Raw genomic sequence first — 13,601 nt, forward strand, 5'->3', positions numbered from 1 at the left:
TCTGTCTACAAAACGCTCCTGCCCCCGCCTATAAAACCCGAATCTGTACTTCAGGCTCCTGGAGGGGGTTGGGCAGGGGACCTGGAACCCGAGAGGGAGGCGGGTGGGCGGTGATGGCTCCTGGGCTCAGGTTGCAGACTCCGCCGGGCCTGCCAGCTGGCCTTGCCCTAGCCCCATTCCTGGCCACCCTTCCCCTGTTACTGCTCAGCTCTCCCTATTTGGCCCAGGGGCTGCCCCACCCACCCTCTCTGACTCACCTACCCGGGCTTCCCTCACACTCCACCCTTGACCTTTTGGTGGGGTGGGATCCTGGAACACCAGGCGGTTAAAATACCTGCCCCACCACTTTCTGGCCGTGTTACCTCAGGCAAGCTTCTTCTCCTCTCCTCGCCTCTGTGTTTCCCTCTGTGAAATGGGGATAATAATAGTACCTTACGTCATAGGTGATGGAATCATACGTGGCTGGCACATGAAGTGTTCACGTTTTATGACACACAGGCTCCTAATGGAGCGGTGGCGCTGGCCCGGGTTCCACAACAGGAGCCTCAATTTTGTCCTCTATGGAATGAGGATAACAAAGATAACATCTTTGGATAACAGGCAAGGCAAAATGCCTCTGCGTGTTTTAGAATTCAGCTCTGCCTTGAACCAGATGGATCACTTTGAGCGAGTCTCGTCTCTTCTGAGGCAGACCCTTCCTTCCCCTCTTCCTTCCCCCCTACCTTCTCCCCTCCTTCCCCTCCTCCTTCCCCCCCCCCCAAGGGGACTCCAGGAGAGCCCCGCCCCGGGAGAGCTCCCCTCTAGGAGAACCTGCCCCAGGAGGACCCATCCAAGGAAAGCCCCGCCCCAGGAGAGCCCCCACCACCCTACGCCCTTACCTCCCACCTCCACCCCTGCTCCAGAAGAGGTCTTGTCCCCTTACCCAATGGTTGGTTCAGGCAACCCTGGCCAATGGGAGGCAAGAGGAAGTCTGCGGGGCGCCCTGGGAGGGTCTCCCCTCTCTTACAGTGTGTCACAGGGAAGAGAGAGTTCGCTGCTTGCCTCCGGACCGCCACTGTGGGTCCCTGACACCTTTGCGGCCATTTGGGGACTGTGAGAGAGGGATGCGCCAAGGTGCCAAGAAAGGAGCTCACGAAGAGGGTAAGAGCCCTGTCCTGGTGGCCCGTGGAGTCCCTGGATTACCGAGTTGGAATTCGCCAAATCTAGAACTTTGGGGGGTTTGTCAGATAAATGTCTTTATCGTTTAAGCCACTTGGGGTTGGCTTATCTGTTGCTTGAAGCTGACAGAATCCTAACAGATAGACGCTCCTGAGCCTCAGTCTTCTTCTCTGGAAAGTGGAGATGATTCCCACCTCACGGTTGCTGTAAACATGATAGGAGGGCACACGTGTGGAAAGTCCAGTGGCCTCTGCATAAGCAGGGGCTCCCTCTTGTTTTTCTTCCGTGAGGCCAGGACCAGGTGCCCCTGGGTAGCACGGCTGACTCACTTGCTCCCGCTGGGCTGGCCCCAGCTCCCCAGCGGGCGTCCCAGGCTGACTGGGTGTTCCCCGTGGGTCCAGCACGGGGAGCGCCAACGCAAATATCACCCCCAACCACACGGTGAATCGAAGTAAGCCAGGGGGCCGGTGCTGCTTCTCTCCACAGACACGTGGTGGCTAGGGGCCCGGACTCCGGGGCAGCCAGACCTCCGGTCTGAGTCACAGCGGTGTCACGGCCAAGATGTGTCATCGGTTACATTCACCGCCTTATGGCTCAGCTGTTTGGTCTGTAAACTGGGAATAACAGTGGCACCTGCCTCACAGATGCGATTGAATGAACAAATGTGGTCAGATGCTTGGAACCAGTGAGCAGCTTCAAAACGGCAGTTCCCTTCATCCTTGATTCCCTAGCTTGGCCCGCGTCCAGCTTCCAGGTCCTTAAAAGCCTGTGACTTCAGCGGTCATCTGGTCCAACTTTGTCCTTTCTTTCTTTTTCTTTTTCTTTCTTCCTGTCTTCTTTCTTTCTGTCTTTTTTCCAGTCTTTCTCTTTCTTCCTATCTTTGTGCCTTCCTTCCTTCCTTCCTTCTTTCCTTCCTTCCTTTTTCTTTCTTTCTTCTTTCTTTTTCTTTTTCTTTCTTCCTGTCTTCTTTCTTTCTGTCTTTTTTCCAGTCTTTCTCTTTCTTCCTATCTTTGTGCCTTCCTTCCTTCCTTCCTTCTTTCCTTCCTTCCTTTTTCTTTCTTTCTTCTTTCTTTTTCTTCTTTCTTTCTTCCCTCCTTCCTTTCAGTAGTGCAACGTCTTCAGATAAAATCTTATGTGAAGGAACATTCATAGCTCTTCATTTATAATAGCTAAAAACTGAAACAACGCAAACTGCCCTCAACAGGTCAATGGATGAAGAAACTGGCATTTCCACGCGACAGAATACTACTCGGCATTACAAAGGGATGCACCACGGATACATGTGCCAACAGAGATGAATCTCAAAGTAATTACGCTGAGTACAAGAAGTCAGACAGAAGAGAGCACGTACCGCAGGCCTCCGTTTACGTAAAATTCTAGAAAATGCAAACCGGGATGCCTGCGTGGCTCAGTCCGTTAAGCGTTCAACTTTGGCTCAGGTCATGATCTTGTAGTTTGTGAGTTGGATCCCCGTGTCGGGCTCCCTGCTGTCAGCGCAGAGCCCGCTTTGGATCCTCTGTATCCCTGTCTCTCTGCCCCTTCCCCGCTCACGCTCTCTCTCTCTCTCAAAAATAATAATAAACATAAAAAAAAGAAAAGAAAAGGCAAACTGGTATACAATGAGAGAAGGCAGATCAGTGGTTCTTGGGTCACGGGAGGAATTAAAGGGCATGAGGCAACTCCTGAGGGGGATGCATATGTTCACTATCTTGATTGTGTTGACAGACAATGCTTTTCAAATTGTACGCTTTAAATATGTCAGTTTATTGCCTATCAGTTTCCCCCCAGTGAAGCTGTAGAAAAAAACCCAAACAGACATCTCAGGTGAAAGCCGAGCGTGTAAACATTGAAAGTGAAGAACGGAGCCCCTCTGGGCGGTGGGAGCCGGGCCTGGAATGCCAGCTCGTGCCCTTGGCCTCTCCCCACCACTCAGGAATATCCACGGCACGCCTGGCCTCCACTGAGCGCAATCTGAAAAACCACAAAGGCTTCCGAGAAAGGGCCTTGACCGAAGTCATGCAGACCGAGCCGGGTGCAGCCAGGGGCAGAAGCCGGGTTTCCTTCCTGTGCAGCCGGACTCTTTCCACTAGACGCTGGGGGTCCGGTGGGTGTTCGTCAAAGACCTCAGGGAGGAGCCGGCGACACCGTCAGTTACTGGTCTGCTATCCTCTGTGCTCAGCCCTACCCTGGGCTCTGAGGGGAGCACAGAAGCAAGCGGGCCCTGGTCTCTTGTGCTTAAACGAGCACTCAAGTCTCGCTGGAGGCAAGAAAGACCTGGAATTCAGGAGGAATCAGAGACACAAAATTATAAAGATGGCTTGGTGTCGAATCCCCAGGCTGGAGCACTGGTGACGGCCAACCGGGAGGACAGCGTGTGTAGAGGAAACTTTCTTGGGGCGCCTGGGAGGCTCAGTCGGTTAAGCGTCCGAGTTCGGTTCAGGTCATGATCTCCCAGCTTGTGGGTTCGAGCCCCGCATCGGACTCCGGGCTGACAGCCCAGAGCCTGGAGCCCGCTTCGGATTGTCTCTCCCTCCCTCTCTCTCTCTCTCTCTGCCCCTCCCCTGCTCACGCTCTCTCTCCCTCTCTCAAAAATAAACATTAAAATAAATTTTTTAATAAAAACAAACACTGTTTCTCTAGCAGCCCAGGAAGAGGGACCGAGGGGCAGCACTTTGTGACAGGTGTGGGAGGTGGCTATTGTGTGAACCCAGGACGAGACTCAGGCCCCAGGACCGCAGTAGGTCAGTCCCCTCAAGCTAAAGTTCCTTATTTCAAAGTGCAGACACTGAGGCCCAGAGAGGGGAAGGGGCTGAACCAGAACTAGAACCCCGGCGTCCTCACTCCAAAGCTGCTGCCCCTCAGGAGGGCTGGGAAGTGGGTCTTCCCTCCTGGAGTCTGGTGTTTCTCTCCGTAGGATGGATGGTGGGGGCTGGACCTCAGGCTGGGTCCTGGTCAGTCAGACCAGGGCAGTGCAAAGACAGGGCCTGAGAGGGGAGGAGTATAGCCAACCCATCTAGGCCTTTCTAGGGCTGATGCTGGGTCAGGCGATGACAGACTTCCTCGCCAGTGAGCCCTCTGGAATGCTTGGAACTCAGTGGTGACAGTCCAGAAGTTTCCCTTCCCCTAGAGGGCCCTGGAATGGAGGGAAAGTTCTAGATAAGCACCCAGGGCTTTGGCCTTTCATCCTGCCCTGCCTCCTCTCTCCCGGGGACTTCGAGTGTGCGGGGGCGGAAAGAGCCCCTCTGGGACCCGCGGCCCGGCCTCGTGAGCCTGCCCACTTCCTGCCCCACCTCCTGTGCTGGGATTAAGGAAAATGACGATCGCTTACATTTAGACAACGCTTTGCAGCCCACAAGGAATGCTCACATCCTTCTTCACTAAAAACGTTCCTCCCCAATCCTCACAATGCAGGGGAGAATCATTATCCCCATTTCACAGACAAGGAAACAGAGGCCCGCAGAGATGCGTGGTTTTCCCCGGCCGCGGAATGAGTAAGGGCTCAGAGTTTGTTCAAGAACCCAAGGCTCCGGCCCAGCTTTGCTCCAGCCAATTCCTACCCTCACGCCCCTGTAAATACCAAGAGGGGGCGTCGCGTGATGAAAAGCACGGACAGGCTCTGAGACATTCAAGCTGCGTCGAGTCCCAACTCTACTGCTGACTTTTGCTGCATCTTCTATAGTTCCTTCACCCTCCGGGTTTCAGTTTCCTTATCTGTAAAAGGGGGTAATAATAGGAACCACCCATTAGGGTTGACGTGAGAATGAACACGACGGTCACACATGAGGTACTCGGCACATGGTGGGCAGAGAGCACTCAGTAAATGACAGTGGCTGTTTTGTCACGGGCCCTGGAGGTGAAACCATGTCGGGCCTGCGGCTCTCTGCCTTGTCCCGGCTCCTCACTGGCGGCCGGGAGGATCCAGCGGGATGGCAGCGTGTCGATTTATCTCCGCCGTCATGTGAAACCACCACCCAAGACCCGACTGAAGTGAGGCTTCCTCCTTAAATTTCCGGTCTCCTTTGGACAGAAGGGAACTAGGAAGATCCCGAAGCATCTCAGACACGTGAAGTCCAATCTGCTGCTTTCATACGGAGAGAACCCCGAGGCCCGGAGAGGAGCGGGGACTTGCTCAAGGGCACACAGCAAGGCAGGGTGGGAGACTGACCTAGAATTCTTGTGATTCTTCCGTCCCCGTCCCCTAAAGGAGGACTGCCCAGGAGAAGCCTGCAAATTGTTGCCCAATGTTTAAGGGCAAATCCAGGATGTAAAGGTCGTGTCTTAACAGAAGCAGCAAGTGGAGAGAAGAACGTGCTGGGTCAGGAGTCAGGAGCAGTGGGGGTTTCCCACGGCCGTCTTCACCGGTGGCCACGGAGCCGGGGCACATACTTTGGTGTAGGATAAAGGACCAAAGGCACAGAGGGCCTGTCCTGCGTCTCCTGGAGCCTGGGCCCGGCGCTCAGCACCGCACTTCAGAGGGACACAGTCAAACCAGGCAGATCTAGAGGAGATAATAAAGATAAAACCACTCCCCGTGAGGCACTGGGGGCATTAATTAGGGTTCGTTCATTTGCGTGGATCAGAAAACCCAGCTCAAACTAGCTTAAACGATAAGGGGACTTAACCAACACTAACAAACCACCTACCTAACTCATAACGTATCAGAGAGTTCAGAGAAGGGTCCTGAGGTATGAGCTGCTCCAGAAGCTCGAGTGATGGCTCCACAACGATGAGCTTAAAACTAGTCTACAGGTTCTTTGACACTCCCTTCACAGGAAGCCTCATTATCCTCCCCCTTGAATTGTGGGTCTTAGTCACCAGAGCCTAGAAAAAAAGTGGAAATGACAGCACACCGCTTCGGAGACTAGACCGTTGGTTCCTTGCCTCGTTCTTTCTCCTCACTCACTCCGGTGGAAACCGTCCGCCACGGAAAGGACCACCTAGCGAGGGACTGAGGCCTCCCGCCCGTGGCCACATGAGTGCGCCATCTTGGAAGCGGATCCTCTGGGCCCAGTCAAGACCGCGGATGAGTGCGGCCCTCGCCGACCTCTCCCTACGAGCTCGTGAGAGACCCCGAGCCGGAACCACCCGTCTAGGCCTCTTCGACCGTGTGGAGTGATTCGTTGCACAACAATAGTTAATAAAACCATGGACTGGCTTCTATGTCTCTACAGAGTCTCTGGGTGCTGCCTTCCTCTGTACGTGGGCCTCATCCTCGAAAGGAATTCTCTTTTGGCAATGGCTGCCGTGCTTCTGCCCTCCTATCCCCGGCCCAGGTTGTCCAGGGAAGAAAGCCCTGCTGCTTCTCCGGACAAATCGCTGGCTCTGACTTAAGTGTCCACTGTTGTCCCTGGGAGTGTGGTGATGCGATGCTTGGCCTAAGCCCTCTGAGCCCACTCTGGAGCCAGAGCTACCACCATCACCCAATCACACGGGCTCCCAAGAGGGCCGAACACGGCTCTGATGGCGGGGGAGATGGGGAACCGATGCTGGGAAGCCGCGAAATCGCCATGACATCAAGGTAGTGGTGGTGGAATGATCAGGAACAGGAGGGTCCTCACCGGCCCCACAGCATCCTCCAGGGTATGGGGATAGCGGGGCTTAGAAGTTAAGGTGTGAGCTCTGGAGTCAGACAGGATCCAAATCCTGGTTCTACCGCTCACCAGCTTATGTGACGTCTCTGTGCCTCGGTTCCTTCATCTGTAAAATGGGGCTGGCGCGCCCAGGAACACAGGTGGAAGGAGGAAATGAGGTGCAGTGAAGGTTCGATAGATAAGTCCTATTATTCAAAATATTCACCGAGGGCTCACTACCGCTCAATTGTCTCTTGTCCCGGCCAGACCGAGAGGCATCCCCAAAGGAAGAAACTATGGGGTTGTGTCTTTGTCTCGGTAACCCCAGGGCTTGGCACACAGGCAGTGCATGTGTGCATGGCCGAGATGAATCATTTGGAAAAGGGAGTAAATGTTCTTTGTGCCTCCGAGGGACAGAGGGACAGAGCTCAGCCCAAGGCCAGTGCATGCAAGTTTTGGGAATCAGGATGCAATTTGCTCTAGAAAACTTTTTTTTTTTTTTTAATGTCTCGATCTTTGAGAGAGAGAGAGAGAGAAAGAGAGAGAGAGAGAGAGAGTGCGAGCGGGGGAGGGGCAGAGAGAGAGGGAGACACAGACTCCGAAGCAGGCTCCAGACTCCGAGCTGTCGGCACAGAGCCCAATGCGGGGGTCGAACCCATAAACCGTGAGATCCTGACCTGAGCCAAAGACGGGACACTTAACGGACTGAACCACCCAGGCGCCCCTAAAGGAGAACTCTCAAATAAGAGTGGAGCTATCCATAGGTATACAAGAACCCAAAATGAAAGACGTATTTGCTGAGACTAAGCCTGTTTGCACGTCGTCTCCTTCGCTCCTCACAACCTTATGAGGTAACTACTCTGATTAGCCCCATTTCCCAGGTGAGGAAACTGATGCTCAGAACAATGGAGCTTGTTCACTAACTCGTTCACCAAATGGGTGCCCCGCCTGTGCCAGGCCCCGGGGATTCACTCATAAACAAAACAGACGGGGTTTAAGTGACACCTGCTAAACCAGGGGCAAAGCTGGGACGTTGGAGCCCAAGTGCATGACCATTACATGGCTTCCTTCCAGAAGAGGATCCTCCTAGAGTAGTGCGTTTCCAGCCACCAAAGGTGTGCGGGGTCAGGACTGGAGAGAGCTGGGGGGTAGCCGGGAAGAAATTTCAGTTTGGGATGTACTGGAGTCAGGGGGCTGCGAGGGCCCCTGTGGCTGTCAAGCTCTGGAACCCTGCGGGCAGCCTCTGAGCACTGGGGCCTCCCGCGGCCAGGAAGCAAGACAGGGATGGAGGGAAAGGGAAAAGAGAAGCGGGGGAAGCCCACCGAGGACTCCCTTGCAGGGCGGCAGCTCCCGCTGCAGGCAGCCGGGGTCGGGGCGCCACCTGGTGGAAGAATGTTAGAAAGCCGCTGAAACAGGCGTTAGAGACCCCGAGATGGAGGGATGAGAGGTGGAGCGCCACACGAGTGTGTCGCAGGGCTGGGTCAGGAGCCCTTCCTCGGCGTGGCAGACCCTTCTGTGCACAATACTGTGTTGAACGTGACACAGCGTAAGGCCTTTTTTCCCCTCTACGTTGTAAATTCTCTGAAATCGCGACGCGTCTTTACAAATGAGTGGGATGCAGAGCGCAATGGATGGCATTGCAGCCTACGACGGCTGGCCCCCGGGAATTGACGAAACATGGTCGCAACTCCCGTCGGTGGGGTCCTCCTGACGTGCCGGGCACAAGCCAAGCCCTTCATCGTCTTAACTGAATCCGTGCCCAACTGACGGGAGAGGAAAGGGAGGCTGAGGGAGGTGAAGTTACCTGCCCGGTCCCAGCGTCCGTGGTTGAAAAGCTGGCCGCAGAACATTGTCCTTGTTCATTTCTGCACGGCCTTGCTGTCTCGATCCTATGCCTCCAGTCATATGGTTTTATCATTGCCTGACTGGCCCTCTGTTCCCACCCCTTTCCCGTCAAATGCCGTGAGCGCCAATGGGGCAGGGACTACGTTTTGTCCATGTTAGTCCTCCCCCAAGCCCTATGAGGGGCATACCATCGTTACTAATTTTCCTACAGAGATAAGGGTTTCAATAGAGAACCATCTAAAAATATTTTTATTTATTTTTTCAACGTTTATTTATTTTTGGGACAGGGAGAGACAGAGCATGAACGGGGGAGGGGCAGAGAGAGAGGGAGACACAGAATCGGAAACAGGCTCCAGGCTCTGAGCCATCAGCCCAGAGCCCGACGCGGGACTCGAACTCCCGGACCGCGAGATCGTGACCTGGCTGAAGTCGGACGCTCAACCGACTGCGCCACCCAGGCGCCCCTAAAAATCTTTTTAAATCACTAGGTAAGACGTATACAAAAGGGAGAACTGTAGCTGTGGTTTGCTAATGGCATGGGGTGATTTATCGAATTTCCAAATGTCCTGGTTATAGAAAACACTTACAATGTACTCTGCGATTTTAGTTTAGGATATGCCCAATGAAAAAAAGAATTATTAAACATTATTGTATATATACGGTATGAGCCTGATATGTACTTCTAAATAGGTAAGAAAAAGACCTGGTTTGTTCCATATATTAGACGTGGGGGAGCTCAGTGGGCACTGGGCGTAGTCAGGTAGAGAACTTGACCTGACACAGGTGCCCTTGGTTATATTAGGACGGTATGATTGCCAACAATTTTTTTCTCTATATTTTTGTTTCCCAAATTCTCTGAAAGTCAGCATATATTTTCCTTATAATTAGAAAATATCGTCTTATATACATTCCTAAGTCCAAAAAGGATTTGGACATTGAGAGAACATTCCAGAGAATGGCAAGAGAAAAACAAGAGAATTGAAGCGGGGGAATCACAGGATAGGAGCCCCGAACCGGCCTTGAGCACCTGCCAGGTGCTCAGCAAACCCTGGCTGCTTGGGTAGATCCTGCCGGTCTGGGTGGGCTTCTCCCTCCTGGTGGGGCTGAGCCCAGTTAGACTTGTTACCCCCCACTGGTCATGTCGGCTGTGTAGGCCAAAGCCTCTGTGCTTAAAATGCCAGAAGGGTCCCTGCCTGGTTGTGCACTAGGGAGGATCTTGAAAGAACAGATGTCGGACTCTTGGATCCACCAACTTGCATGTGTCTAGATGGGGTTTCTCCTTCCATATTACCGATACCCACGGAAAGCTGCTTCACCCCTGCTCCCGAGGCACTTGGCAGATCTCAGTGGGTCTGCTTCCTCCCACCACAGCGTAAGGTTGGGTGCCATTCACAGCCCCCAGCCGAGGCAGGGCGATGAAGTGGGAAAGTACCTGGGGGAGTATTATTTACTATGATGTGTAGGGCCTTGGGGCAGTCTGTTCCTCTTTGTACTTTTTCTGTAGAAGACACGGGCTAGGCTAGATGGGTGGTTTTCACACGGTGTTTGGTTGCAGATCCCTTTATTCAGACAGAACACTACAGGAAAAGCCCAAAGTTGAAAGAAAAAAATACGTGTTTGTATGTACCTAGATACCTACGTATCAGAGTCAAGCACCTCCAAGGCTTACCTTTATCATCTCTCTGTCCTTCCACAAAGGTAGGTACGACCAGCAGCCCTGGTTTACAGAGAAAATCTGAACCGTAACCACCCCCCACCCCCCCCCACTTAGGGTGCTGCAGGGCAGTTTAAACACTGGTGGACCAGATGATCGGCGCGTGCGGCAGTGGCTTTCCACTTTGACTATGAATTAGACTACATTTTACATAGTAGCCCACTTACACATGTGCGCGTGGGAATAGACACGTCACGAAACGATACTTAGCCTGCTACAATTCACAGCCAAATTTACTATTTCACTTTTTTTCCTTTAATGCTGGTTGTGATCCAGTAATCGTAAAATTATAATCCCCTACTGGCTCTCAACGTGCAGACTCTAAAACACTTCCTTAAAGTAGCTCCTACCCGAAGAGATTATGACTGCTTCCTCTGGTTAGCAGAGTCCACAGCCCTCTGCACGGATGCTGCCACTCTCCGGGATCTTGGGAGCATGCTGGCTGCCCCTCCCCTCTGATACACCTGAAATAAAAGGGGATCTTGGCAAAAACCTTTTATGATATACTAGACAGACCTACTGAGAAAAAGATTGGGTTCTTTATCAGATGGTAGGAGGGACAGTATTTTTTTTTTTAGTGTCTTTATTTGAGACAGAGAGAAACAGAGCATGAGCAGGGGAGGGGCAGGGAGAGAGGGAGACACAGAATGTGAAGCAGGCTCCAGGCTCTGAGCTGTCAGCACACAGCCCTACGCGGGGCTCAAACCCAGACTGTGAGGTCATGACCCAAGCTGAAGTCGGACGCCCAACCGACTGAGCCACCCAGGTGCCCCGGGACAGTACTTTGTTTTTAATTTATCTTGAGAGAGAGAGAGAGAGAGAGAGAGAGCGAGCGAGCGAGCGAGCAGGGGAGGGGCAGAGACAGAGGGGGAGAGAAAGAGTCCCAAGCAGGCTCTGCACTGCCAGTGCGGAGCCCGACATGGAACTTGAACCCACAAACCGTGAGATCATGACCTGAGCTGAAATCAAGAGTTGGATGCCTAACCAGCTGAACCACCCAGGCGCCAGAGGAAGGACAGTATTAACTAGACCTGCATCTACCCCTTACCTTAAGCAAGTCACACTGTCTGAGTCTTCTGATCTTCTTTGTAAGAAGGGAACTAATTTTTGTTTAGCCCCAACCTGTGCAGGGAGTATGAGCACATGTCAAAGCACTTTACAAATGAATCATTAGCTCTCCTCTACAGACCCTGAGAGACCTGGATCCAACCTACAGAAATTTCAGAAAAATCTTCATGTAGATACAAACCAGCTTAAAACAGTGCTATGGTGTACCGACAAATGAAGAGATGCTCAACATCACCAGCCATCAGGGAAATGCAAATCAAACCACAGTGACACCAACTAGGCTGGTGATAATAAATTGATACATAACAAGTGCTGGTAAGAATGCGGAAAAATTAGAACCCTTATACACTCCCAGTAGGAATGTAAGATGGTGAGCTGCTTTGGGAAGGTCTAGCAGTTTCTAAAAAAGTTAAATTACGGTATGACCCAGCAATTCCACTCCTAGGTGTATATACCCAAGAGAAAACATGTCCACATAAAAACTTACACGCAAATGTTCTTAGCACCTTTATTCTTAATAGCCTGAAAGTGGAAACAGCCCAAATGTCCAGCTGATGGAGGGACAAACAAAATGTGATATAACCACATAAGGGAATACTATTTGGGAATTAAAGAAATGAAGTCCTGAGGTGCCTGGGTGGCTCAGTCGATTGAACGTCCGACTCTTGATTTTGGTCATGATCTCACGGTTGTGGAATCGAGCCCCGCGTCTGGCTCTGCGTACTGACAATGCAAAGCCTGCTTGGAGTTCTCGCTCTCTCGAAATAAATAAACAAACTTAAAAAAAAAAAAAAAAAAGTACCACCATGGTTGAACCTTAAAACATTATGCTAAATGAAAGAAGCCAGATACAAAAGGCCACATCTTGTGTGATTCCAATGAAATGTCCAGAATAGATGGATCTATAGACGGGAAGTAGTTGTCAGGGGCTGGGGCTGAGGGGACTGTCAAGAGAATGAGAAGTGAATGCTACTGGGCAGCAGGTTTCTTTTTAGGACAATGAAAATGTTCTGGAATAGACAGTGGTGATAGTTGCACAACCTCGTGAATATACTAAATACCAATGAGTTGTATACTTTAAAATAGGAAATTTTAGGCTGAGTTACAACAAAAAGGAAGAAAATTGCATTGAATAGGGCGATGATTGGTTAAAATCTTTTGTAGACGTGTAAACTAAAATTTGCATTACTAAAATGGATCCATGTCCTTAGCTACAAAGTTGGGAACCTTTCTTTGTGCTATCAGTGGATTATACATATCAACTAACACATTAAAAAAACCCTGAAACCACTCTTGAGGTAGATTCCACCATTATTTCCCTTATAGAAGAGGAAATGGCAGGACTTAGGTCAAGTACAACTTGATGGAGGTTACACAGAAGGCTACGGTAGAAACCTTGGTCTACCAGAGTCTGTACGACGTTCTGTCCACTACGAAGTGTCTGCATGGTTACAGCCCCAGCGGGCAAATACTCCTTGGTGGCAGCAACCTCGGTCTTTTCATTTTCTTTACCTCAAACCCTAGCTGCACCTGGCAAGTGCAGAGACAAGTCAGTTAAATGCATTCATCCATTTGTCAAGTATTTGTGCTTCTACTGTGTAGCAGGCACTGGGAACACGGTCACGAACAAGACCAGAGTTCCTAGGGACCAAAAACACGATCGTTTCAGATACTAATAATTGCTATATATGAAGACAAAGAAGGGGAGCTCAGGAAGACTGAGGAAAGCCAAGGAAGGAAATAAGCCACAAGGTCAGGAGCAGTGTCTCCCAGGAGGAAGGAACAGTGGGTGTGAAGGTCCTGAAAGAGCAACCAACTTTGACGGGTCACAGGGAGAGCAAGGTAGCAGGTTCGGCGCGAGACTGAAGGATGGAGGCGGCTGCCAAAGCAGACTCAACCCGGTGTGTCAGGTCTGGGAGGCCACAGTAAAAAATGTGGATTTTCCTCAGGGGCAGGAAGCTATCAGAGGGTTTTGAGCAGTACTGTGATCTGACTTGGGACTTGGGAACGGGATGGCCTCGGTGCCTAAGTGCTGGAGCGTAGACGACACTGCTCCTAACAGTACTCACTCCAACTCTGAGTAAGTGAAGTCGACGTGGACCGAAAGAAGAAGATGGGGAGAAGACCAGAGGGCGGCATCAAAAATACTCTACTTTGGATACGTTCAGTATCTCTTTTAGACCCCCGAAGAGAGGTAACCAGTAGGTGGCTGGACAGGGTCTAGGTGAGGGGGAAGTTCAGACTAG

The sequence above is a fragment of the Prionailurus viverrinus genome, chromosome C1 (genome assembly GCF_022837055.1).
Source record: "Prionailurus viverrinus isolate Anna chromosome C1, UM_Priviv_1.0, whole genome shotgun sequence".
NCBI lineage: Eukaryota > Metazoa > Chordata > Mammalia > Carnivora > Felidae > Prionailurus > Prionailurus viverrinus.